This window comes from Tupaia chinensis, unplaced genomic scaffold (genome assembly GCF_000334495.1).
Source record: "Tupaia chinensis unplaced genomic scaffold, TupChi_1.0 Scaffold145257_1, whole genome shotgun sequence".
NCBI classification, from domain to species: domain Eukaryota; kingdom Metazoa; phylum Chordata; class Mammalia; order Scandentia; family Tupaiidae; genus Tupaia; species Tupaia belangeri.
The window spans coordinates 889425-916904 of record NW_006205117.1 but is presented as its reverse complement, the minus strand read 5'-3'; the positions used below and the strand labels follow the sequence as shown (position 1 = coordinate 916904).

The 27480-nt window shown below is 36.5% G+C and overlaps 1 protein-coding gene and 1 long non-coding RNA gene across 4 annotated transcripts in view; one reads left to right on the top strand and one right to left on the bottom strand.

The window, feature by feature from the left end:
• Positions 1 to 27480, top strand: part of ANGPT1 (angiopoietin 1) — a 277865-nt gene that overhangs the window by 73723 nt on the left and 176662 nt on the right. The window lies entirely within an intron of this gene.
• Positions 1 to 27480, bottom strand: part of LOC102471142 (uncharacterized) — a 48636-nt gene that overhangs the window by 11088 nt on the left and 10068 nt on the right. Inside the window, exon 3 of the long non-coding RNA XR_001369696.1 lies at positions 24322 to 24451. This is a non-coding gene — a long non-coding RNA (uncharacterized LOC102471142). The remainder of the gene's footprint in view (positions 1 to 24321; positions 24452 to 27480) is intronic.

Sequence of the window (27480 nt, the reverse complement as noted above, 5' to 3'; positions counted from 1 at the left end):
AAAGAAAGAAAGAAAGAAAGAAAGAAAGAAAGAAAGAAAGAAAGAAAGGAAGGAAATTAGATGTGTTTAAGAATCACTAACCTAAATTTGAAGAACTCCTAAAATTATTTCAATACCTGAGTCAAGTTTAACAATTTTTTTTCTGAATCTTTAAAGGATTTGAATTTGTAGTTGTTTGCTTGATTTCATCAAATCCTTGATTCATCTTCAGCATTTTGAAGTGTTAACTAAGATTAGATGTAGCCATTACGTTATTATTGTCCACAACAGAATCATTTTTTCTTCAACTTAAAAAGATACCTGCAGCCATTTCTCTCTATCTTTCAGAAGTAGATTAGGAACTAAGGTACAGTGAAAGGATGACTAAAAATACAATATTGAGTACTAGCATTTATTGAGCAGTAACTATATGCCAGGTGATGTTATGTGTATGTCTTAGATCAGGTTCCCTGGAAACAGACTCTGATACAGAAATATTTGTATAGAAGTTTTGTGGGCCTGTTCTCAGGAGCAACATCTGTAAGAGAGGGAAAAGAAAGCAGGACAGGGCAAAGGGAGATGTTAAACCATGATGCAGGTGTACCAAAAACATTAGTTCATTCCAGAAGTACTGAGGGAGCTCGGATGGCCTTTTAGGGACTAAGGTCTTTGTAGAGACATTCACCAGATTGTCCACTGTGGAAAGGACATTATTCTGGGCAAAATAACTCCCTGAAGCTAAGGACAATTCAGAGAGAAGGTGTAGCTGAGAAGCGTCCTCAACACTCCCTGCTCCTGGAACTTTGATGGCTCTCTTCAATATCTGTTGCAAAGTGTTAGGTTGTTGGGAAAGTCATAATGTATTTTTTTGTTTTTCTTTGCAAAAAATGTGTCATAACTTTCCTGACAACCTAACGTATTTCGTATAGATAGTAATGTGATGATGCATGCCTAATAACTTGGCTGAACAGAGGACAGGGGAAAGCAGGCTTGACTTGTTGGCAGCCAATTTCCATGGTGTAAATACTTTTAAGTTACACACTTAATGTTAGTGAGTACAGAGTCAAGAAGAGATGCGCACAAGATTCTCAAAAGTATGAGCAGACACATTGCTAATATTTATCAGAACTTTACTTAAAATAGTATAAATTAATGCAAAAAGAAAACACATACAAGAAATACATTGCTCCATTCTTCCATATATACACCTGAAATCACCAAATCTCCTCAAACTTTCCTGCAAAAAATTAACTATAGGATTTTTCACACACCTTTAGATCTGCCTACCCATACTCAGTTTTCTTTTAGTATGTATATTTAAGTAATGCTTTTTAAATTTTCTAAGTAACATCTAAATACTGATGTGAGTAGTTAATGTGGTGATTTCCTTAGAGTAAGTAAACAGAGTAAATTAGACTGGATGCTGAGGAAACTCGAGATGTACAATTAGTCCAGTTTTGTTTTTGTATTCCCAGAGTGGTATTTAGAGGTTTCTGAATGTTTGAGACTAAAGGCAAATTCACAAAAGCAGGTGATTATGTTAAAAACCTTTTATAAAAAGCCGTTGGAAGACACTCTAGAGCCATGAATCAAGATTTCTAGGGCCTGACTAAGAAAGCAAGATCAGTATCAGCTCTCCCCTGAATTTAGCCATAATAGGTTTCATGGGTCCCGGAAACATATTTATGTTTTTGTAAAAGGTTATTTTTAAAAAGCTCAAGTTATTTTGTGAATGTTATGGGTCAATTATGCTGTGGTATAAAGAGAGCCAGGGTTTTATGGAAAGAGAAATTCAGGTTGGAATTATAAATTCATGTCTTTAGGCAAAGGCTCAAGCTCTGATCTCCAGTTTCTTTATCAGAAAGCAATACCTCTCTTGCAGGTTGATGACAGGTTTAAATGGGCATCGGGTTGCTTCCATACAAGTGCTAAAAACAGAAGTTGTTGTAATTAATTTAGGAAGCTGAGTACTTGGAACTGAATATGAAATTGTCAGTAGACCAAAGTAATTGTTTTATGTTTCTTGGAATTACCCTTTAAAAACTGGAATAAATTGTTTTCATTTGTAGTAGATAATATTACTAAACTGTAGACGTATGTATGGACTTAGTCTTTGTAGAATGACTGGAAGAATGAGTTCTAATAGGTGTTTAACATGGAACTTATTTAAATTCTATAGCAGTGGTCCACAAATGGAATATAAACAATGAATGCAAGCCAGAACAAATAAGAATGTCCCAGAAAAAAATCAGATGGTTGGGAAAAAATGTATGAATTATGCTTATGGACAATGTTTAGAAAATCAACTTTGCTTTCAGGGCAAACAATCAAAGTATCATACAATGACCAACTTACCATTTCTCATGTGCTTTACTGAAACTAACCTTTCTTATCAAAAAACAATGTACGTGCCGTGTTGTGTTCCTTGTGAAACACAACAAGCTGAAGATATGCTCCGTTCACTGGGAGATCTTATTGAGCAAACAATTCAAAGGGCGGCTTTGCTTTTGTGCCAGGCCTGATATTGACAGTTGCTAACCTTACCAGCAAGACTCCTCTTTTGTATACTTGTGATGGGGAAGGAGGTTTTCTTCCCCATTTGTGACTCTGGAGAGGACTGACAGAGACACCAACATCTAATTTTTCTGATTCTACAACATATATTTAGGATACTTGTTAAGTGGCATGAAAAAAAGTGAGGCTCGTCTGTCTTTTTCTCTTCTGTCCTCTGATTTTATTTTGTTGTGGCTGGTATCTGGAGTCATAATTTATATCTTTACAAAAGACCACTGGATATTTTTATTAGACTAAAAGAGAAGTGTTGTCTAACTTTCTATTACTGGTAGATTTCCATGCAAACTGTGACTTATACTGTTTCCATTGTTATTTGACTAGAGAAGAAAAGACAATTTTCACTCACAATGAGAAATGCTGGCAGCTATTAGATAAATAAAGAATATCCTCTACCTTTTGAAGCATATCCAACATTCTTGATATATAATAAAAATGTTTAAAAATTAAATTCATCAATATGTAAAATTGTATTTTTTCAGCCAAAAAAATAAGACATTATTTTGCTATTTCTACAAGAAATAATAAGATCAAATGGCCAGAATTGATTATTACCTTTAGAAACATTCTGAAAAGAAGGATTATTCTGGTAGAATTGAAAGAGTTTAAATATTCAAGAACCATCTTTTCTGCAAAGATTCTGATTTATGTATTAAGTTAACAAACATAAATGTTGTAGCATGACTAAATAGAGATCATTTCTTTTAACAATTGGTAGTTTAGGGAGCTAGTACATAGCTATACATTCTTATATACATGGACATATGTTTAGAACTAAAATCATTTGGACAATAAAAGCTTTTAATTTGCTACAGTTTTTCATTTTTTGAACTACATGTGTGTGCTTGTGGAATAAAAGGACAATTCTAAGACAAATACATTGTGACTCATTCTCCATGGACCACATGTGAATGATGGCCTAAGTGACAGAATAACGAAAGTTTTGGCCAGTTTCTAACTCCTCCAGGCTGACAAGAAGAGTATTACACATGAGAGGATGTGAAATCTGAGACTATTCTCCACGTGAACAAGAATGTACACAGTTTTAATAACTATTCTACCATGTTTATGAATGGAAAAGTCAAGTAAACAGAGGAGGTAACAAGGACTAAGAATGAACCCTAAGGATTTGCTCTGGATACATGGCAAATCAGTACTAAGTCCTACTGATTCCTTGGAATTAAACAGCTGCATTTTGTTTGTTCGTTTGTTTTTCCTCTAAGGTCACAAGCGCTATGTTATGTACCGTATATGACTATTTTGGCCCACAATTTGAATTGCTTTTTATATTTGGGCTGAGGATGAGCAAAGCACAGGAGTTCTTTGTCTTTTTGGGTTTTTTTTAGCTGCTGATTAGAGGCATTGTTTTTCATTGTTAGCCATAACACTAACAAGTTCTATTTTGTACCCATAAATAATTATCAATACAAATAATCTCAGATGAAAATTCAAATAATGAATTATTTATTAATAATGCTATGAGGAGCTATGGCTAATTATTAATGCACAAAATGGATTACTTCTATAAGAGCTCATGGCTAGGAGGTCTTTGGACAGTCAAATAACCCAAGTTGGAATCCTGGCTTCTGTACAGTCCTCTGCAAGACTAAGTATCCTATTATCTGTAAAATGGGCACATTAACCCATGAAGTTATTGCAGAATTAATAAGGTTAAAAATGTAAACTACTTAGCATAATAAGATAGATTAGAAGCACAATATATGGCATGTGTATATTTATAGTGGTAACTATGACACATTAGCCTACAAAAATCCTAGACATTTGTCTAGCCAAACCTAGACATTTGATCTTTTGAATTCCTAGGAAAAGTTTAGAAATAACAATGCTTCAACTGGATTGAAGTGTGTCTGATAGATCGATTTGCATGTTTTCTTTCTGTCTCTCTCTTTGTTAGGGAATGAAAAGTTTTCTTCAGAGTTCTTGAATGGATTTGAAAATACAACAGACAAAGATAAATGGATAGGGTAAAATTATACAAATTCATTTAATAAGTATTACATGATGCGGGAGCCTTAGTAAATGACATAAACTTGTATATTTTTTACTTAGGCTGATAAAGAGTGGACAGCCATGGAGAAATATGACTGGAGGACAAAGAGTATGATCTACTGGTAGTAAACTGGGGGATTTAGCAGAGTCTGATTGCTCTAATTCTTCCTGGTGTCTCCCAGTCTTTGAAGATAAGGATGTTCCTTTCCTCTGAGTATAAAGTGGGTACTTCTGGAATAAAGGTTTTATGACCTACTTCAAAGGAAGGTCAGAAGATTCTTTTATGACCTGCTTCAGAGAAGAAAGGGCAAGAGAAGGTCAGAAAGACCTTGCTTCTGCTGATTCCTCACATGCCAAGGTGCCACATTTTGAGCCCTATCAAAATATGGGTTTCAATGTATTCTGAACCCCATCATCTCATTCTCTCTTTCTGAATCCTCTCTTTCTCTTTCTCCGTGTGTGCATGGCAATACTAATGGGAGTCATGACTGATTTTAGACCTAGAAAATATATTATTGATAAATGTATGACTTCGTTCTTAGCTTTAGGGTACTTGTTTAACTTTCAATATTAAAAGAGATGTAGAAGATATGTACTTGCCTTTTATTCATAAAAGCAACAGAGTTCTTTTCCCCCAATTTTTTTTTGAGAGGTTTTTTGCTATAGGGCACATGTGTTTTCCAGACAGACAGAGAGAGACAGAGAGACAGAAAGCAAGAAATCACCCTCCTAGGGGGCATGGCCACACCGCAATCCTTTCTCCTCCATTCTCCTCTTGGGATCTTGGGCACGCACGCACACACACCCAGCATAAGTTTTAAGCCACCGGGTCCAGGACTCGAACAGTGGTCAACTACATGGTAGTCCAGCAACATAGCCATTACGCTAACTGCTGGTCCCTTTTCTAATTTTAAGAATTGTTATCTTGAGGTAGTTTTACAATTTTGTCTAAATAGAAACAAATCTATCAATTAAGGAAGAAGAGACGGAGCACTTACTGGTTGGTGTTAGAATCTAGTCTTTTATTCCCTCCTGGTGGTAGTTGACTCTTACGTGAGTGAAATGCAAGCTTCTAAATTTGATCCAAAATCTCTATTTTTCATAAGCCAGGTGTTTTATCACCCTTTTCTTCCATCATTTACACATGAACTGCTACTTTACTTACATCATCAAAAGCCATGAGCTTTTTAAAATTTCACTTTCTCACTGGATTTTCAAATAGTTTTCACATGTATGAGCAAATATAGCACTTCATTCTTGTGATTTTTCTATAAATAACTAGAGAAGCATGAAAATTGCCAATTCAGATTATCTCAATGTCTCATCAGAGCTGTTGGATTATTCCAGACCAATACCAAATTTGGTTGAATGTCATGTAATTACTAAGCAAGTTGGTGTCATCACAAGAGAACACAAATACTAGTATTTCCATTTTCTGATATTCTTTCATTAGATTTTGTTGATATTGTCTAAAGAAAAGCCACTGTAATAGTTTTCGCTTGATAAGCTTATGTTATGCTCAACTAAGTACAGTTGTCTTGGAAAATAATAAAATTGTGGAAAGGATATTGTCTGGAGAAGGTAAAGTAAAATTTTATTTTCTGTCTAGTTTGATTGAATAATCTTTACCACCTAATTTGTCTTATGTTTTGACTATAAAAAAGAGTAGACTTTTTTTTTTTGGAGAGGTTTTTGCTACAGGGTGCATGTGCTCACCAGAAAGACAGAAGACAGAGACAGAGAGACAGAAAGCGAGAAATCACTGCCCAGGGGGTATGGTCACGCTGCAATCCCTTCTCTTCCATTCTCCTTGGGATCTTGGGCACGCATACACATGTACCCAGCGTGAGTTTAAGCTACTAGATCCGGGAATTGAGCTGCAGTCGACTACATGGGAGTTCAGTGACATAGCCATTATGATAACTGCTGGTCCCTGTAAAACTTCTTTCTTATATCCAAAACAATTAACTGGTTCCTACACATCTCATATAGAAAGGAAAACTCCTTTGTGGTGTTCAGTCCTTGAGGCTACCAAATTTTAATTTCTATTGAATGATCTGAGGTTACATATTACCAGAAGGTAAACATCTAAATGCCAATTTTCAGAGACAAAACAATTCTACTCATTTGCCTTACTTGATATATTATTATTTCTCTTTTTTTTTTTTTTTTTGGAGAGATTTTCACTGTAGGGCGCGTGCGCTCGCCAGACAGACAGAGAGAGACATAGAGACAGAAAGCGAGAAATCACCCCCCAGGGGGGATGGTCACGCCGCAATCCCTTCTCCTCCATTCTCCTCTCGGGATCTTGGGCACGCATGCACACGCGCCCGGCGTGAGTTTTAAGCCACCGGGTCCGGGACGTGAACCGCGGTCGACTACGTGGGAGTCCAGCGACATAGCCATTACACTAACTGCTGGTTCCCATTATTTCTCTTTTTAAAAGAATTATTTAACTCAATTTTGTTTCTACTATCTTTTAATTTGGCCAGAGAGGGAGAGAGGGAAAGTGAAAGAAAAAGCCACCAGGTCCAGGACTCAAACTGCAGTTGGCTATGTGAGAGTCCACCATACCACCTGCTGGGCCCAATATATTCTCATTTTTTAAAGACTAGAAGGAAAATTCTGTTCTCCAAACTCCTCGTTTCACATTGTACATTTAAAAATGTGGTTGTTTAAATATCTGGTGTTTAAGTAGCTCAGGATTGAAGCAAACTGATCAAATTTACACTCACAGAATATTTCTATCCTGTCTCCTAAATTCTTGCATTTTGTTGAAGAGAAAATGTAATATGCCCTTCAGTTATTTCCCAGTCAGATTTGATTCCAACAGATAACTTCGTGGCTTTCGTTAATGAGATAAGGTACATTCTAGCTGCCAGCAGCCCCTTTTAACTGTTCCTAAGATGTTTATGATTTATTTGAAAGAAATACAGCATGAAATATAGACAGATCCTAAATTCTCTCCCCAGGAGTGAAAATAATGGGAGGGTAAGGAAAATTGATCTGGAGAAGATTTTGTTTGTTTGTTTTTGTTTGTTTGCTTGTTTAGTTTTGCTTGAGGACACATGTGCTTGTCAGAGAGAAAGAAAGAGAGTGAGAAAACACCTCCCAGAAGGGATGGCCATATCTTAATCCCTTCTCTAGCCTCCTCTTGGGATTTTTGGCATACACACACATGCACCTTGAGTGTTCTTCAAGCAGTTGGGTCCAGAACTCCGGCCACACAGTCATTCATGGGATTCAGTCTCCTTAATCTCCATGCTACCTGATGCCCAGGAGAGGCCCTTTTCTCATGAATTTTCAGAATTCTACATAAATAGCCAGGATGTTCCTGGTGCTGTGGCATGTGAAAGCAGTAGCAATAATCTCCAAAAAGCCTTTCTATTCATTCTATCTGACATCCAGATTTCACATCCTTCTCTTAAAGTTACAGCTCTATCATGATGTCCTCTCAGCAGTAATTGATAAAGGCTACCTATGGTCATAAATTTAATTCTGTATTCGTGCCCTTTATAGTATGGCAGCCAGCCATCTGACCATCCTTTCTTCCTGTTGTGCCAACTCTTACTGTACGTGCCAAACACAATGACTATTTATTGCATCTTAAACACAACCCTCATCTAGTCTCCCAGCACCTCTCCAAAGTACTCCTACCTTTATTTTTTCTTAGTTTTATTTTTTAATATATTTTTTAGAGAGAGATTTTTTTCTATCGGGTACTGTACTCATCAGAGATAGAGAGAGAGACTGTGAAAAATCACCCCCCAGGGAGGGTGGCCATATCTCAGTCTTTAGTTTTTCTTAGTTTTATTTTTTAATATATTTTTTAGAGCGAGATTTTTTTCTAGAGGGTACTGTACTCATCAGAGATATATATAGAGAAAGACTGTGAGAAATCACCCCCCAGGGAGGGTGGCCATATCTCAGTCTCTTCTCCTCCTCTCTCCTCTTGAGATTTTGGGCATGCACACACACATGCCCGACGTGAGTTGCAAGCCACCTTAGTTTTATTTTTTAATATATTTTTTAGAGCGAGATTTTTTTCTAGAGGGTACTGTACTCATCAGAGATATATATAGAGAAAGACTGTGAGAAATCACCCCCCAGGGAGGGTGGCCATATCTCAGTCTCTTCTCCTCCTCTCTCCTCTTGAGATTTTGGGCATGCACACACACATGCCCGACGTGAGTTGCAAGCCACCGTGTCTGGGACTCTAATGGCAAGTTAACCATGTTGAAGTCCAGCACCTTAACTGCTATGTCACCTGCTAGGCCCCCCCAGGGTTTTCTTTTTATTTCAGATTATTGTGGTCTTCTCTTCATTTAACTTCATTTCTTTTGTGACATTGATCAGAGGGATCTTGAGTCTGAATTCTATATTCTGTGAAAATATTTCTTCTTTTAACTTGTTAGTACTTTAAATATGGAAATTATAGCTCATGTCTTCAGTGGCTACTGCATGGTTGCAAATATTTGTTTAATAACTCTATCATGACTACATTGGAAGGGGGAGCCCACCACAGCTGCCTAGTACTGGCTGGCTTCAAAGCATAAAAGAGATTTGATGTGTTGAAGTAGACTGACTTCATGATGTCACAAACACTTCAGAAGACAAGTTTGTTTTCATTGTCCAGAAAGAGCTAAGTTGCGACCCTTCCCTGCATCACCTTCACCTTATCTGTGATATTCTCTATTGCTTTCATTGAAAAAGATTTTAACTTTCTGGTTAAAGTGAAGCATACACATTTTCAGACTTAAGTTACGACATGTAACAGGACACAAGAGATACTTGATATCCATTTAAGTGAGATTTTAATGGGTAAAGTAAACCTTTTCTGGGGAATATCTTAATAAACTCACACACTTGGGTTGACATACAAAACCCTATGAAAGGAAACTTGAGTATGGTCTTTAAAAGGTTTCACATTCATTTTATAAAATTATCAATGGTTTCACTGAGGGTAGCATGTCATTGAAAGAAATTTTAGTTGACTCTAAGTAAAAGCCAAGATAATGTTAGGAGTTACTGGGTTCTTTTCATTCCAGATCATTCTAAATTAAGTCTTGCTCAAAAGTTCTGCTCTATGAGAAAACCCTTCCATTTAAACATAATGACTTTTTCTTTAATTTGCCGTAGGGTGTGTGTGCTTGCTAGAGAGAGAAAGAAAGTACCCCTTCCCTGGGGGGACAGCCATGCTGCAATCCCTTCTCCAGTCTCCGCTTGGGATTTTGGGCATAGGCACACTTGCATCAGTGTGTTCTTCAAGCCACCAAATCCAGGACTCTCACTGTGCAGTTGGCTATGTGGGATCCAGTCACCTTAATCACTGCACCACTGGCTGGCCCCATAATCCCTCTTTATGACCTCTCTCACTCTCTCTCTCTCTCTCTCTCTCTCTCTCTCTCTCTCTCTCTCTCTCTCTCTCTCTCGTCCATGCTCCCTAAGGCAAAACCTTCTTTAAAAGATAGTAAATAAATAAATAAATAAAAGGGAAACAAATTGGAGAGAAAATATCAATAAACTTAGTGACTGGCGACTTATATGCTGGGCATTTCAGTGGTATAGTAGAAGAAAGAGCTATGTTTAAATTAATTGGAGATTTGGAGGACATGAAGAAGAGATCAAGCCTCCTTGCTGTGTCCTAAACAAACCAGGCATACTCCTAATTCATGTGTCTAATTCAGTGTGTGTGTGTGGTGTGTGTGTATATGTATGTGTATATATATGTGTGTGTGTGTTTGTGTAAAATTATAATGAGCAGAATCACTGACAAGAAACTAATTTTAGCACTATTCCCTTTCTACAAGATACCTTAAATTATTTTGATTTTGCATGATGCAACCTATGGCTCTTAACCAGGGTAGTGAAAACTGGATTTGACAACTACTTAGTTCAACAAGCATTCGGAATTAAAGTTATAACAAAAAGTATATTTCAGGCTTGCAATTTATGACTCTCTTTTTAGTTTTCAAGGTAATTTCTAATAAAAATACTGTAAGGGGTTTGACAAAAAAATCCAAGTGACAATTATTTGGAAGGTGACTATCATACCATTGCCTTTTTCAAACCTTCTCTCACATCCAGGGACTATTCAAAGATTTCTCTTTCTTCGGAGGTCAAATGGGGTGTGAATACTTTTCTGCTTTATGTTCAAATTTGCAGTGCTATTATGCTTCATTTGGAAGTTAGTGCTCAAATGGGCACTCAGAGAGGGAAGTACACTACTAGATCCAAGAGATTGGTGTGAATTCACAGGATCTTAAAAACTGCCAGGATTTCTGAAGATGTTTCTTATCTCAATATCTGCTATTTCTAAATTACTGCTCTTAATTTTATGCATTTAGTTAATTTTTCAATTATTCACTTTTTGCTAGATCCATAGATATCTAATAAGAAAAAAATTACCTCTTCCAGTTATTTATTTATTTATTCATTTTGTCACACAGGTAAGGCTATGTAATTAAATTTTTTAAAAGAATAATTTATTTTATTTTTATTATTATTATTGTTCTTCTGTTTGACCGAAGAGAGAGAGAGAGAGAAAGAGAAAGCCACCAGGTTTGGTCAAACCACAGTTGACCATGTGAGAGTCCAGCACCTTAGCCACCTTGCCACCTGCCAGCCCGTATGTGATTTAATTCTGATGAAAAGAATGCTAGGAGATCATTCTATAGCAGCTTTTGGGAAGTCTGCTTTAAAAACTACAAACTTGTGCTTTTTTGTTTCTTCTTCCCTTTTTTCTATTCCTTGGACTTTAGATATGATTTCTAGACTTCTAGTTGGGACTGTGGAAAAAATTATTATTATTGTTCTTCAGTTTGACCAGGAAGAGAGAGAGAGAGAGAAAGAGAAAGTCACCAGGTTTGGGACTCAAACCACGGTTGACCGTGTGGGAGTCTAGCACCTTAACCACCATGCCACCTGCCAGCCCGTATGTGATTTAATTCTGATGAAAAGAATGCTAGGAGATCATTCTATAGCAGCTTTTGGGAAGTCTGCTTTAAAAACTACAAACTTGTGCTTTTTTGTTTCTTCTTCCCTTTTTTCTATTCCTTGGACTTTAGATATGATTTCTAGACTTCTAGTTGGGACTGTGGAAAAAAAGCTATATTCTCAGGGATGACCAAGTGGAAAACTGTAAACATTCAGGGTCCTTAGCACTTTGTTAAGCAGAAATTCCTTTAGGGAGATGGGTCCTTAGCACTTTGTTAAGCAGAAATTCAATCAGGGATCTTAAAAGAAAATGACCTTCTATATCATGTAAGCTCTCTTTGTATTTGTTCTCTTTTATCTTTGCTCACAACGATGTCATATAAAGCAGTATGGCCCTTAGTGGGGACTAATGAATCACAGAACGGAGCAACATAAGATGGAGAGACCCTTAGATCCTGTCCATCTGGGTGATCATTGTATTTCCAGCACCTAAAATAGTGCCTGGGAGAATCAATACAAAGATACTGAATGAATGAATATGTGAGCAATCAGTGAATTATAATTTCACCACTACTAAGCGGTCCAGATTTCTCCTTAATCCTATTTCACATCTTACTTCACTGACTGGAACGTTGTAGGCGCTGTGGATTTTGGTTTTCACTTTCCTCCTTACAAAACAAGGTTTTTGAAACTTTCTCCTTCTCAGAATAGTGTTGCTACTGGAGCTTAATGTTTTCCAAAATACTACTATTCTTCTGTAACTTACATATGAATGTGTAGGTTTTTCAAAGGCAAAGATTTGCTAAAATTCTGTGATAATCAATACTTCAACTTGGGTATTCCTCTTTAATAGCTAATATTTTCCATGTTTAAAGTCCCCTCTCCTCTGCAATATATACTTTATACTATTTCTGGAAGCAAAATGCTTTTGGATCAGTAAGAATTAATTCCGATTGGCTTACATATTATTTAGTATTTGTAGATTGAAAAATCTTTAAATAGCAAAGACCATCTCAAACATATTTTGATACAGAGATTAACAAAGGACCTTGTTCAAAGAAACTGGAGGTTCTCTTAGGAAATCGTGTTTCATGTCAATGCAAGAAATTTAAGCAAAACAGCAATTGTTCCTAAGAAAAAACTTAATCATGAATATATTTCTGTGGTTCATTAATTAATGTATATTTTTACCTAATATCTATGGTTCTTCATATAATTTTAATAAGACCAATTAAAGCATTTAAAGTGTTTTTTGTTTTATTTTCCTAATTGTTATTATTATTATTTTTAATTTGGCAGAGGGCTTGTGTGCTTACTAGAGACAGTGAAAGGAGAGAGAGGGAAAGTGAGAAATTATCCCTCAGGGACATAGTAATGCCACAACCTCCCTTCCTTCACTTTTCCAGAATTTGGGAATGCACACATATCCCTAGTGTGTTTTTCTCAGCCTCTAGGTCTGAGACTCAGCAACAATCACCCATGTGGGGTCCTGCCAGCTTAACTGCTAGGCCATTGACTGATTCCGTTGTATTAATCTTGAGAATTTATATTCTAGAGGCATGGAGTAGAGAACTAAGAAGTAGTCACAACTTCCTAATTATTACAATTATTTAAAGGGGCAAGCTGGGGACATGATGGATAAGGTGTCTGGAACCCTGTGGCTGGATCCCACATGGCTAAGTTTGCAGTTAAAGTTCTGGACCCAGTGGCTTAAAAACCATGCCAGGTGCATATGTGTGCAAAATCTGGAATGGAGGGAGAATGGAGGATTGAAGCGTGACTATTCCCCACAGTACATGCTATCACTTTCTTTCTCTCTCTCTCTCTCTGTCTCTGGTAAGTGCAAACACCTTCTAGCAAACTAAAATATAAAATAAAAAATATTTAAGGAAATTATGATCAAATTATTTTTCATACAATGGTTATGTACATATTTTATGTACATATTTTATGATATGGTTGCATCACTACAGATCAAATATAAATGTGCACTTATTTATTGATTATATAAACTATAAAAATTGCAAGTGGAAAATCAAGTTACAAATAATTTCTGAAGTTGACTTATACTTTAAAAAGTTTTCTCTCTTCTCTCAAACACCCCCATAGCAATGTAATTTATATTTGATTTATGATTAGTTTATTAAGAGAGGCATCAATGAACAAGAGCTTATAATTTAACAGTCATCAGATAGAATGGATTAAGGTTGGTTACTTAAAATCAGGCTTTTTAAAAAATGTTTATTGATTTTTTTCTTCCGTGAGCAAGAGAGTGAGCAAGTACACTGCAAATAGGGCCTTTTCTTATTTATTTTTTAATTTAATTAATTAATTAATTAATTTAGAGGTTTTAACTATAGGGCGCTTGTGCTCACCTGAAAGACAGAGAGACAGAAAATGAGAAATCATCCCCCAGGGTGGATGGCCACGCCGCAATCCCTTCTCCTCCATTCTCCTCTCGCCTCCATTTTCCTCTCTGGATTGGGCATGCACACATACTCACCCAGCATGAGTTTAAGCCACCAGTTCCAGAACTCGAAATAAGGTCGACCACATGGGAGTCCAGCGACATAGCCATTATGCCAACTGCTGGTCCCCAAATAGGGTCTTTTTATAAAGTCTTATTACTATTATTCATGATAGAGCACATGTGGATGATCTGGTTACACCTTCACTTGGATCTGGTTACACCTCTATCCTCTTCTTCCAGTCTTCCAACTTGCCAGGATCCTGGGCAAGTGGGCACATACCTGCTGTATTTTTAGGCCAACCAGGCCAGGGATGCAACTGCAGTCAGGGTGTGGCTTTTAGCTCCACAGTTTGCTGCACTACTAACTATGCCGCAAAGGCTGGATCCTCAACAGGCTCTCAATGCTGCAGTCCACCTCTACCTTCAACCAGCCTCAAACTGTGGGCACACAAGTTCCTGGTGTACTTGGGAGATCTCCAGAAGCAAACCAAGGAACTTCCCCTGTGAGTCAACCCAGCAGAGAGTCTCATTTTACCACTGTATCACTGTCAGGTCCCCTGAAATGTATTTTCTTTACACTATTAGCACAAATTTATTATTGTCTACCACATCTATATACTAGATAGCTTTATTTAGTAATTTATTAACATATATTGCAATAAACTCATCTTGAAGGGAATGTTATCAAATAACATTATTTATAATTAGGTATTTTGTGTTTAGAAAATTGAGATTTTTCTGTAGTCATGAGAAAGAAATCCTGTTTCTCACTTTATTCATAGGAGGGCCTTGGCAAAAAGCTTAGTAAAACTTCTGTAATTTTTGCCTTGCCTTGTCACCTAGTGGTTAAAGAAGACAGATTCCACATGCCTGACAGTGCGATTCAAGCCCTAGGTCCACCAGCTTGAAAATCAGGCTGGGTGCATGTATACACATGTCCAAAATCCTGACAGGATGCAGAAAGGAATTGTGGTGTGACCATGCCCCAGTGGGGAGCATTTTCTCCCTCTCCTTCATGCTGTCTCTCTCTGGTAAACACATATGCCCTCTTGCAAAATTAAAAACAAAACAAAAGATCCCTGTAATGCTAAAACCAAAAAAGATGCCAATTCAACTGTCTAGTAAATTGATTTTTACTCACATAATTTAAGCAGCAACACAAATGCCCGGTCTCTCAGCTTGTATCAAAACTGATAACTTCAACTTGTCTGCTGTTTAACTTATATCAAATGTTGATTGAATGAATAATGTGAAAGAGAAATAACTGTAAGGATATGGAGTTCATCTATTCTGTTAGCTACACTATTCTTAATTCCTGGATCAAAGTCTACTCCCAGAAGCTGGGAACTTGGATTTTCTTATTTTGGCATCCCATACCTTTCCTACCCAGACTCCAAAGAATTGCCTTCAGTAGGCATTTCCTGTTTTGGGTACATCGAGGGTTCTTGACAGAGCAATTAATGTTGCTAAAGGTATCATCATAAACCCTATACCTGTGTATCAAGGGCAGTTTGGACATCGTGATCAGGTGAAGATTTTCAGATTAAGAATCTCAACTTGACTGTCATTTTTCCTGAGTTTACGTTCATCATCACCAAATCCACTTATCTTCTTATGTTCCCTTTTTCAATAATTGGTGTGACTGCATCTCACCACAACTAGTCAATTGCCGATCTTTACCATTCTACCTACAAGATAGCTCTAAAAATTTACCCATTTTTCATAAGACTCACTATCCTGCCTTAGAATTACTGATTACTTTCCTTTTGCCTCAGGCTCCAATATGGCTCACTAAGTCATACTCACTGATCCTGACTTTATTTAAAAATATAATTTTAATTTTAAAATTTTTATTAGTTTTTATTTAGAGATTTTCATTATGGGGGGTTGTGTGCTCACCACAGAAACAGAGAGAAAGTGAAAAATCACCCCCACAGGGAGGATGGTCATGTTGCAATCCCTTCTTCTCCATCTCTCCTCCTCAGAGAGTTTTAAGTGCCCAGCATGAGTTTTAAGCCGTCAGGTCTGGGACTCAAACCAGTCGACCATGTGGGAGTCCAGTGCCTTAAACAACACACCACCTGTTGTCATGGATTAATTTTTTTTGCTTTAAAATATTTTATTAAAATATTGTTCTTTGTAATAACACTAATTTTGGGGGTTTTATTTTGAGAGGCTTATGCTATAGGGCGTGTGCACTTGCCAGAAAGGTAGAGAGGGAGACGGAGAGACAGGAAGTGAGAAATCACCCCCCAGGGGAGATGGCCATTCCTCAATCCCTTCTCCATTCTCCTCTTGGGATCTTGGGCACACACACACATGCACCCGGCATGAGTTTAAGCAACCAGGTCTGGGACTCGAACCATGGTCGACTACATGGGAGGCCAGTGACATAGCCATTATGTAAACTGTTGGTCTGAGTTTTAGTTTTGTTTGTTTGTTTGTTTTTTAAATGGTCTTTGAAAATGGAGCAATATCACCTGACATAACTTAGAGTCAAAATGCTATTTGTAAACCATTGTTTTAAGAGATTTAAACTAGAAATTTTGCATCCTTTATTGTCAACTGAACTGGTGAGAAATATATACATGTTGTAATATTCACTTTGTAACCTAAATAACATGAGATTGAACATATAAAAGAAATTGATATAAAGAGAAATTTAAAAAATTTAGCATCCTTTTTTTCCACAATTTACATACCTAACCATTCTCTCATTGGACCAAAAAAAAAAAAAAAGAATTATATGAGTTATCTTACATTATGAATTTTATGAAAAAAATCTTTATATATTTGTTGAATAGGTCAATCAAGTTCTTAATCTTATTTACCAATTTAAAATTCTGTGATTTTCTTCAAGTCTATGGAAACTATTTTGTTTCTCTCATGATATCTTTAAAACAAGAATGGTTGCAGAGGCCTACAAAAAATTAAGGTGAATAATGTTTGGCCCCAATAACTATATAATATTTTATGAAGTGTAAAAGCTTAATAATACAATGCTTTTTTTTTGGGGGGGGAAATAGTACCACAAATAACTAAAGTCTTACGTTTAAAAAGTGAAAATTTCACCTCATCAAACATTTTATACTGACTATATATTTGTATTAGCAGGAAAATCATGCACATTTCTCTATATTCACTGTGTCAAATCACATATTCTCATATTTTTGGCATAATCTCAAAACTGCTGTTATGTATAATTTACACAGCATGAGAGAGCGCTTTAGTTAAGTGAAACTTTTTTTCCCACATTCTTTTATTTCCTGGTTATTTCTGGGATTCAAATAAGCATCTAGCATTTTAGACAAGACAGTTTCAGTTACCAACATAATTAGTGCCCAGTTGCAATGTGGAGGAGGGAGTTCAGAAAACCCTGAAGTTTTTGAAGTTCACATGTCATTTGTGCACGACAGGAGTAAGAGAAGCAGGGGTCTTGTGGCATGTGGCCCTGGGTGGAAGAAAGCAAAGCTTGAGAGGGAGGGAATTCCAGAGCCTTAGGATCCTGACCTAGACACTTTCTCCCTAGTTCCTAGAAGATCAATCCTACGACCTGCCAATCCTTGGGAGTCTGTAATGGAGGAGAAAGTTATGAGGTTAGTGTGTCAAAAAGTTTCTTAGTAGAGTGAGTATTAGAGCCTTGAAGTTGAAGGTAACAGTTTTAAATGCTTTCAAAGTTGTTGCAAGTGTCAGAGGCCAATGATTTGTGAGCTCTGTCCTTGCTCAGGCTTCACCCTTCTAACCTCTGTCCAGGGCTGGCCTGTGCAAGTCATGTAAGCAGCTGCCAGTGGGGTGTGATTTGAAGGGCATCAAGAGGCCCACTTGGCCCTAATTATTTTCCCCTGAGTCTGGCAGAACCTTCCCATTACCTAGCAGAACATCTGGCTCAGTAAATCTTGGATGGATGTGTGGCTGGCTGGCTGGATGGGTTAATTTATTCGGGACATATATATTTAGGACTTACTACTTGCCAGGTGCTATTCAAATTAAGAAGACCCTCAAAATAAATCCAATTGATCTGTTCCTACTTTTTATGGGGCCCTTCATGTAGTTAGAAAAGAAAGTAAAATAAATACAATTGTCAGTGGGAGTTCTAGAAATTTAGAAGGAAATAAACAGAGTACCAACAATAATGAACTTTAAGAACATCTTCAAAAGAAGACATTTCCAGGACCAGTGGATGGCATAATGGTTATGTCGCTGGACTCCGATGTAGTTGACAGCCGTTCGAGTCCTGGACCCAGTGGCTTAAACTCATGCCGGACATTTGTGTGTGTTTGCGTGCCCAAGATCCCAAGAGAATGAAGGAGAAGGGATTGCAGTGAGGCCATCCCCTCGGGGGTGATTTCTTGTTTTCTGTCTCTCTGTCTCTCTGTCTCTCTGTCATTTTGGTGAATACTCAGAGGAGATAGTTACAGTCTGCCTATCAAAAGACAAAGATAGCCTCCTAAGAGAATTAAGAAGGGTAGAGGAACCACATTTCAAAGAGGGAAAGATGAAATGCCCTGGCTATGGTCTAAACCAAAGCTGCCTGAGCAGAGACTGGACTAGAGGGGCCTGAGCAGACCAGGTCAGAGTCACTGGTCTAGAGGCCAGGGGACTGGGGAACCTGGAAGGGGTTGTCTAGAACCAGTTTTATTGATGAACCTGGTGGGATGCTGCACTTCAGAAATCCAAGCTCGACAAACAAACTGTAGTAACAAGTCTGTGAAAAGCAGTCAGAACTCTGTGTGAGAGTGCTCTCTCTCTCTCTCTCTCTTTTTTAAAGAAATTTTTGCTATAGGGCACATGCACTAGCCAGAGAGACTGAAAGTGGGAAATCTTCACCCAGGGAGATGAGTATGCTTCAATCCCTTTTCCTCTTGAGATCTTGGACATGCACGCACAGGCACCCAGTGTGAATTTTAAGCCTTGAGGTCTGGGACTCAAACCAGTCACTACGTGGAAGTAGGGTGACATAACCATTATGCCATCTGCTGGTCTTGAGAGTGCTTTTATGAAGAAAAGGTGAGAAAATTGTATCAGGAATGATCTACTTGACTCTACAGCTACTAATTCAGTAACAGTTACTATAGAGCCAGGTTTTTTGTTGTTGTTTATTTGTTCGCTTTTTTAAATAAACAATTCTTGTTTGCGAGAGAGTTTTTTTTTTTTTTTTTTTTTTTTGTTAGAGGGCGCATGCACTCACTGGAGAGACAGAGAGACAGAAAGAAAACACACCCCAGGGAGGATGGCCACACTGCAATCCCTCTTCCTCTATTCTCCCCTTGGGATATTCGACATGTAAGCACACACATCTGGCATGAGTTTTAAGTCGCCAGGTCCAGGTCTCGAACCGCAGCTGACTACATAACCATTATGCCATCTGCTGGTCCCAAGTAAATGATTCTTTAGCTTTTGTTTACAATTTTTCTTGCCACTTATGAAGCTATTTGATACTGATTTTTTTCCATTTGTTAGCTACCTTTGAATTAATCAGATGGTTGAGTGAATACTAATAAAAGTGAGCTTTATCTATTAGCACATATCCTTTATCATTGCAGATTGAAGAGAAACTACTGATAGCAGAATAATATTGTAGCCGAATGAATAAATGAGTGAATAGAGGATTGAATGATGGAGTAAGATTTTTTATTTTGCTGTGTGTGACCCATTTATCTGATATGCTCACATTTTCCTCTCATTTACTGACCCCATACCTGTGGGAAAATGTTTTCAAAATCTTATCTAAAATGATTGATTTTTGTATCAAGTGTTACAGTTTTATTTTTATATGCATGTGAGTAGCCAGATCTCCAAAGTTGTATTATGTCTTCTGGAAACACGTAACACAGATTGACCTACAGCAGATGAAAGTTTAGCTTTGGGGGTAAGCCTTAAACTAAATTTGCACTGCTTCCTACTGTCTACTTGCAAATTCCAAAGATAAGAGTCTCTTTATTTGCAATCCATTATCACTATTTAAACATCTTTCACTGCTGATGTTGTACTTTGCAAGAAGCTGGATGGGTTGACTTTGAACAGTAGCAGTTCATAAAGACAGCAGAGCCCTCACCTTCCAACCCTATCACCCACTTTGTTTTTCTATTCCAGCATGAGAGTCTTTAGTATCAGATGGAAGGACACTTTTTTTTTTCTCTCTCTCTAAAAGACATCAAGAGGAATGAAGGGAAACAAAACCTGAAAAGCAATCTTTTCAAACTTGTAAAATTTCCCCCTGTAAGTCATGATTTCTGCCTTCTAACAATAACCAAAGAGCTTTCTTGAACATCAAATAACGCCTGCAAAGTGACATTTTAAAAAATACTCAATGTACACAAACTGGAAACATATGGATACAATAGCAAACATCTAGAAGTTAGTGAATTAAATGGAAAAACACCTCCAAAAGCACATTTTATATTGTTATTGCAAAACCACAACGTTGCTAATATTGGATGAATCCTGAAAACAACTGGATTTTGGCTTTCTTTAATTGTGTCTGACCCAAATTGTGACTTTTCTTTCTTCCTTTTTCAAGAGACTAGCATTTCTGTACATTACTTGTACTTTTAGAGCTGAGTTCTGGACTATATGGCATTGCTTACTCAATTCACTTCCTCCATGTGCATGAGGAAATAAGAGTGAGTTTGTAGTCCACCGCTGAGTTTTCATAATAAAGGAGGAACAATGGACTTTGAAAGTCACAGATTATCTCCATCCGCACTATGGTCATCTGTTTCTACCCTCTATTTCCCTGGAATGACTAGCAAGATGCAGAACTGACTGATGATCTCCTTTCTCCTGCCTGACCCTGCATACACACCCCCTCACAGAGGTGCAAGGAGCAGAAAAGTGACCAAAAGGCAGGGGGTGGGAGGGAGAGGAAAGAAAAACAAACTGAGTGATCAACCCCAAATGACCGAGTGTTGGCTGTTTTCTATTATTCCATCACTTGAGCTTTCTCAGATGTGTTTTTTTGAGAAGACTTTCATGTTGTGATTTCTTTCTCCTCTAAGAACTAAACATTATTTTCCAGTCAAGGATTGGGGGTGCAGGGCACTTGAATGAGGTCCAGGTAGGCTGCCAGATTCTCAGAATGTTCAAGCATGGGATTTTCATCCTCTTTCTTCTGAAAATAGACTTTTAAATTGTGCGTGAAGCCATGCCAGTGATGTACAGAAATGAAAGCCACAAAGTAGTGAGTTAAAAATTCAAAAGCCATTCATTGATCTTTGGTATTTACATACAGATGTAAATATGTGGGTATTTATCAAATTATGCATTTCGGTATTTAGTAAATCCACTTTGTTAAGAGCAGACTGCAGTTTATAAAAATATGATCCGCACTGAATTGTGTTTTGATCCACCCTCTCTATCAGAGTGCTTTTAAGTTCTATCATGAATTAAACATAGGACAATCTCATTCGTTTAAATAAAATCCGCCTACTAGGAGCCATATGTATGGCCTGGGTCAGATCTGTGGAAATGTCATTGTGGAAAAGAATGCCCTTTGGCCATGTCTTTTCTGTTGCAATTGTCCAAGGGCTAAGAATGAACACCAAAGAGGAAGGAACACATCAATCTGAGTCGCCAATACTTCAAAGATGCTCGCTCTTTCTCAAAAGACCAATACACTGGAGGCTTTCATTAGACATCAACTAACTTAAAGGAGGGTTTCCTAAAGGACACAGACTTTGTGTAAAACTGCTTTTTGTTTGCTATAGGATTTAATGGTAGAGAGAATTTCTTTGTGAGTATAGAAATCCCTCTGAAACAGTCATTTATGAGGATGATTGATAGAGTAACAATTTAGTCCCAAGCATTATGCAAAGTGTTTTATTTGCATTACATAATTTTATTATCATAAATTCCTTATAATGTAGCTACTATTCTTATTCCCCATCTGTATTGTTGGGGATAAAAATAAAGCACAGAGATGTATTCGCTGAAGTGCACGAAGTGTCAGGATTTGAATTTCCTATGTGTTACTCTGCAACATAATTAGACTTGAAAGAATACATGTAAATTTTCCTAAGGTGCCAAAAACTTTTCCTAAGAGCGTAATAATGCTGATGTAGTTTGGTTGTGAGATCCTTACAAAGGAATTTCACGTAATTTTGGTTAATGATCGTCATTGCTAGTAACTTGGAAATATCAAAGTGGGGCATATTGCCTATGCATATGCCAAGATTTTTAAAGTACCATTTTTTGCAAAATTTGTTTTAAATTTATATTGCCCCATATTCTTGCTTAATTTAAAGTTGAACCTTATATGTAAGCTTTGTTCAAGAGAGAAATGCTAAAATATGAAAGAGATGTAAGTTTTCACCTAGTCACTATGTAAAGAGCTTTGATGAGTCCATATGAATATGTGGAACAACTGAATAAAAAAATGGACAATGAATAGGAGGAATTTTAATGAAGCCTAAATACAAAGGGTTAAATGTGAACACATGTTATAAAATGTTCGAGATCAATCGTAACTATAAGAATGTCAATTAAACTATGCACTATTTTAATATAGAATTACAAAAGATTAAGAACTGTATCTCATAACTATTTTAAGGATAAAGACAATAGACACTCTCGAACATCATTGGTGGATATATAAATTATTAAAACACACACACACATACTTTAAAATATAAGCAGAAATCCTAAGACTTAAAAATGTTTATACTCTTTGAGTCAATCATTTTACTTATAGAAGTTGATATGAAAAAAAAAGAAGACCATGAAGTTTTACCTACTAGAATATTTACCACAGTTTTATTTTAAATAAAAAAGAATTAAAAATGTGTAAGTTCAATCTATAATAAAGACCTGACTCACATATATATGATATTGCCATATGACAGTGATATTTTGAAGACTAATTAACATAAAAACATAATATTGAGTCATTGGGAAATTCATGACCCATTTTGCATAGAAAAACATAGAAAAGTACATTGCAACTTTCCCAAGGACTTAATACATTTATTTACAATGTATCATTAAAAAGAAAAAGGATACAAAATGATTTGAATTTCAAAAACAAATGTTTTCTATATAGCTATACATGTAATGTAGCTACCTTGTTTAGTATATATATAGAATATCAATATATAATTGTATGTACTAGAACAAGAAAAAGTTAATATTAATAATCTAAGGGTGGTGAATTTTAGGTAATTTTTACTTTATTCTCCATATGTTCTGAATTTAAAGTTTTATGACTAGTAATATAATTTTTTTGTAGTCAAAAATATTAAAGTGTCAAAGCTTTCTTTAAATAATTATTTAACTTTATTATTTATTTTAATTTGACCAGAGAGGGACAGAGTGAGAGAGAGAGAGAAATTGAAAAAGCAACCACCAGGTTCAGGACTTGATCTGTGGTCAGCCATGTGGGAGTCCAGTGCCCCCAACCACCATGCTACCTGCTGGCCCCAAATATTTTTTTTTCTTAATGAGAGACACAGAGTGTTAGAAAGAGAAGGTGAAATAGTGTTTTTCATTTTGACAGGGTCTTGCTATTTCATTATTCTTCTTGCCCCAGCCTCTTAGTCAGCTAGGATCACAGGCTCATGTCATCACCTAGCCTGTTTGGGTTGAGCCAAGAACTGAACCTGGGCCTCCCATATGGCCTAACCCATCACACAGCCACACCCTACTGCTTTCAGCATGGTCACGAGAGCATATTTCTTACAAAGTGAAGATGAATATGACTGGGATAATAATCAACCCATGGTGTTCTCAGGAAATGATAGCCCAGATAAACCTAGACTTCTGCTGTTAGTGGAAATGCTTACTTGACTAAACACATCGCAGAGGTTTAGCCTTATGATTATTCACAGAAATGTATATTTTTAAAATGACCATGATCACACCTGTTGGCTGGTGTTCAATGGTCCTGAAAATGGAAAAAAACAGCAACAAAAAGCAGGCATTTTCAAACGCTGCCAACTGGAGTATGTAATAGGTACAGTCTTTTTGGAGAGCTGTGTGTCCCTGTCATAAATGTAAATGTAACTACAACACCATGTTGTGTGGGCCCAACCTCTGTGGCACAGTTAGTAGTGTATTGGGCTGCAAAGCTGGAAGCCACATGCCAACTACAGTTTGAGTCCTCAGCCTGGTCAACCTGAAAACAAATTGGATGTGTGTGCATCCTCAGCCACCCTGGCTGGCAAGAGAGCTGGAGAACCGGGGTGGAAGTGCGACTGAGCCTTGTGAAGGGTGCTTTGTTCTTTCTCTCTCATGCATATACATGCATTCCGCCATGAAGGGAAAAGAAAAGCACCATGTGTTATTTATTCTATTTTATTTATAGATATTATCTGTCAATTTAAATGAAATAAAAATAGTTTTTTAAAATGAAATATGCTTACCTTTAAAAATGACCCTTTTTATATCTAGAAGTAGATTCTATAAAAAGTTCTTCCCAAGTAAATAAAATTAGATGTACAAAATGTTTGTTCCAGCAGCTTTTATAAAACCAAAATACGGGGGACAAGCTACCTGTCAAAAGAAGAATGTTTAAATAGGTTTAGCAGCTGCTAAAAAAACAAACTGAGAGAGATCTAAATAAAATAGCATAGACATCCATTCGTCTCTTTCCTGGGAGCACATGCAGCCCAGACAAATTATTTAAAAAAAAAAAAAAAAAAAAAAAAAAAAAAAAAAAAAAAGAAACCTCAATGGCACAATGATGTGGGGAGTAGGACTCAATTGAGGGTCTCCAAAAACCTGAATATATAGAAAATATCTGAGGAGATAAATCTAAATTTACCAGCAGTTATCTCTTTGGAGGGAAATGAGCCAAAGGCTATTGGAGGCAATGAGACAGGAATTTTATTTCTAACTTTTATCCTCTGATGGTGTTTGAAGTGCAGTGAGAAGTATTTATGTGGAACATATCATTAAAATGATTTAAAATGATCAATGACCCAAGAAAAGTGTTAGTTATTTATTTTAACCAAACTCTAAAGTATTGTCAGATATCATCATGCTGTGAAAACTATAAATTACTTTCCACAAAATAAGAGTATTTTCCTTCTCCCCTTAAACTGTCTTAAAATGTGTGGCCAGAGTAAAGCTGATCTTGGCAAGAGTGGAAGGCAGTTCACAGGAGGAGGACTCCATAGAGCAATGCGATCAGTATATTAAGTTGCAAGAACATTTTCTTTAAAACCTTCAGTTGAATCATCCTCTCTTAACAAAACATTTTTATTTTTACAATTTTAAAATCCCCCAGTGGCTATTTTGCTTGATTTTTTTGTATTGTCTGTCTTTTATTTCTTCATGACAGTGATGCAAAACAAATTTTGATTAAGATGTCTTTCTCATTTTCTTGATTGCATAGCCCTCTGCTTCCAAGAAGATTAATATTTCTACAGAAAATAATTTTTTATTGTGTATTAGATTGTTTTGCAAAACTGAAAATAACTCTATTTCTGTTAGGAAATTAATTTATGCTAATTTAAACATACTAAATAATTTATAAAAATGCAAAGGAAGGGAACTAGCAGATGACATAATGGTTACATTGCTGAAATCTCATGTAGTCGACCACAGTTCAAGTCCCAGACCCAGCAGCTTAAAACTCCAGGTGCATGTGTGTGCATGCCCAAAATCCCTAGAGGGAAATGGAAGAGATTGCAGTGTAGCCATCCCCCTGGAGGTGGGGGTGATTTTGTCTCTGTCTCTATGGTGAGCAAAAATCTTTCTCTATAGCAAAAATCTTTTTCTTTTTTAATTTAATTTTATTTATTATCATAATCTTATTTACATTATATTGAATCATATATGTCTTTACAGTGTATTACCTTTCTTTTTCCAGAAGGAATGCCATGCATGTAAGTCAAGACAAAGACATTACTATCCACATCATTACCATCAAATAGCTTTTCATCATTTTTTTCAGAATATTATTATTATTATTATTTTCATTATGTTTTAAGCATTCAATCACTACATATCATGGGGTTTGTAAAAAGAATTTACCCAACATTTAATACATCTCAGACCAGTCCAGTTGAGAGTACTATACATGTTCTCATCAACAAGTAATAAACTCTCTCTCTGTCCCACTAATGTCATGCCTCTCTATTTGTTCTCTTACTATCCTTCTCTGTACTCTTCCCTTCTCCTGCCCCATTCCACTGTCTTCAGCATCTCTATTTCCACTGCTTTTATATAGCAAAAATCTTTCTTAAAAAATGCAAAAGAAGTAAAACTCTATAAAAAGAGATAACTAATGTCAGCATTTTAGTGTATATAGTTGTATGCATCAAATTTGTCTAGCGTAGTTTTTTCCCATGTGATATACACCATACCCTTATCTTTTTTTTTTTTTTATACATAGCAACACAAGATTCTACTGTATGGTTATTCCATTTTAAGACATTAATGTTTCTGACAGGCTCAGTTCATTGCCAGTGTGATAACCTTTCCTTCATTGCTGGCAAATCCTGCTTTCCATAATAGAGGCAGAACATGCAGTCATTTACATTTTCACTTTTTTTTTTCCAGCTGATGTATGGGCATGAGCTGTAGATGTGGCCAATAACACCAACCAATAGTTCGTAGCATAAGTTTTCCTCTTTGAAAAGTAGACATGCTTGGATAAACTGTCCTTCTTCATGTCTTTGGATGTGATTGTGTCAGATGAGATGCCTGGAGTTGCAGAAAGTCTCTTGTGACTATGAGGAATGAAGCCTAAGAATAAACCCATGCTACTGATAATAGAGTTTGAAGCCTAAAATATTCTGAATCTTCGATGAAATTCCTGAACTTAGAATTTTCTTTCAGAAATGTTTTTTTATGGCCCAATAAACTAATATTGTTTAAGCCACCTTACAAGTTAGTCTGCTACCTATATCCAAAAGCAGTCCAGCTGAAATGTAGAATTGTTTTCAAGCTTTAAGTCTCTCAAACAAATTGACATGTTCATTACTAAAAGTGTAAGTTTATAATTTTGTCCAAATATTTATCTGCAACAAAATTTATAAAATTTATTTTCACAAGCCAAAGAGAGAGACATAGAGAACCTTCAAAAGGATTCTGATGCCCTAATCGACCCCAGCCTGAGGATACTCTCATGCCTAGGACACTCAGGGTGTGCTCTGTACTCAAACTGGGAACCTTCCCAAGTGAGTCAGCCTTTGCAGAGGGATATGTTTTACCACTGCACCATCATCCACCACTGAAATAATTTTCAGTAGTGGAATTCCTTGCTCAATGATTAGAGCAACTTTAAATATAAACTTAAAAAAATATTTTAAGGACATTTTAGCTAGAATTTTTTATTCTATTCTTTGTTCTTACATTTCTTAATTGTGTCAGTCTGTTAATTTAGAGATTGAGATTGTGGATTAAAGAGATACATGCCCCAAATTGGGTTTCTGTCCACATGGCTAACTACTTAGTGGGCTTGAATTTGTCTCTGCTTTAGTTTGCTCATCTGTAAAATGGGGATGAAAAAGTATGGGATTAAAAAAAAAGCACCTACTTCCTTGGGCTTTTGTCATGATTACATAAATTTATAC